Source organism: Ciona intestinalis, unplaced genomic scaffold, assembly GCF_000224145.3.
Source record: "Ciona intestinalis unplaced genomic scaffold, KH HT001044.1, whole genome shotgun sequence".
Lineage (NCBI taxonomy): Eukaryota > Metazoa > Chordata > Ascidiacea > Phlebobranchia > Cionidae > Ciona > Ciona intestinalis.
The window spans coordinates 1-1,247 of NW_004191365.1; the positions used below are offsets into that span (position 1 = coordinate 1).

The window sequence follows — 1,247 nt, forward strand, 5'->3', positions numbered from 1 at the left end:
ACAGTGAAAGATCTGAAATCATCGAACCCAGCAGCGAAACGACGTACGAGGTGCCATTACGTCGATCGACACGGCAAAGAAAAGAACCCCAGCGCTACGGGTTTTAAACCGCGTATTAATCCTGTAATTCGTATTGTATTGTATTGTAATTTGTTAAAACAAAATTTTGTGGGGAAGAATGTGAAGCATTCCACAAACGGCAACACTGTGTGCGGCGCGCGCCGCTAATAATTACTTTCGTGTGTTCCTTCTTTTGTTCGCCACGTTTCACCATTTGTTTTAACTCCCGTCTTTCAGTTGCAGTGTTACTGTTTGAATTAGCTTACTGAGTTTAGTGATATCATTTCCGTTGTTATTTTAATCTATATCTAATATTCTATTTGATTAAGGTCGTAGTTACGTTATGTTAAATAAAGCCTAAGTTTAGTTTAAATAAACAAGGTCTCGACAAAGACATTGTAACAGCCTGCGAGATAATTCGATAAAAATTTTTGTGGTAAACAACAACCCCTCCAGAGTTGGTCGGGCCATTAATCGTTTGTCTTAAAAAATTTTTGTGGTAAACAACAACCCCTCCAAAGTTGGTCGGGCCATTAATCGTTTGTCTTCTCCTGGGTGGTTCACTTCAACATCATTCTGAAATGGTAAAGTTTTCTAAATTAGATAAAAAGAATACTTTGCAAATACGTAACAAATAAATAGGACAAGTAAGCAACCTTCCATTTCAGCAACTTTTTAATGAACGTCTCTTGTAACCACTCCAACCTTCTGTCTGAACAGTTGCGAATGGGGGAACTTGTACTGCAATTAATTATTTCAAACCATCTGCAAAACATATTGAGTTATTCATGATCTGCACAAGGCATAATAACTAATGAAATTCACTTAGTTTGAAAACATCAAAACAAAGTCAGATGTTACTTTTGCTGCTGGAATAACACTTAAAACACTGCCCAACACGCCAACTCAAAACATCCTTAGCTAAGTTAACTTTTTCATTTGCACAAATAATTAATACATAAATTTTCAAGTTAGGATAAGTGATACAACACGCCAACTCAAAACATCCTTAGCTAAGTTAACTTGTTCATTTGCACAAATAAGTAATACATAAATTTTCAAGTTAGGATAAGTGATACTCGTCGGTTGCTTTGCTGTATGGTGTAAGTTTAATGTAATCCACAGTTAGTCCTGAAGAATTTAGGATTGGTGACTTTGCAACCACTTCATATAATGGGATCCTTAGA

General features: G+C 36.1%; 1 long non-coding RNA gene across 1 annotated transcript; it reads right to left on the reverse strand.

The window, feature by feature from the left end:
* Nucleotides 1-179: 179 nt before the first annotated feature.
* On the reverse strand, nt 180-1,043 carry LOC113475570. The gene is made up of 2 exons (XR_003397315.1): nt 717-1,043; nt 180-636 (listed from the first exon to the last, which is right to left on the reverse strand). It is a non-coding gene; the product is annotated as an uncharacterized LOC113475570 (long non-coding RNA).
* Nucleotides 1,044-1,247: the final 204 nt, after the last annotated feature.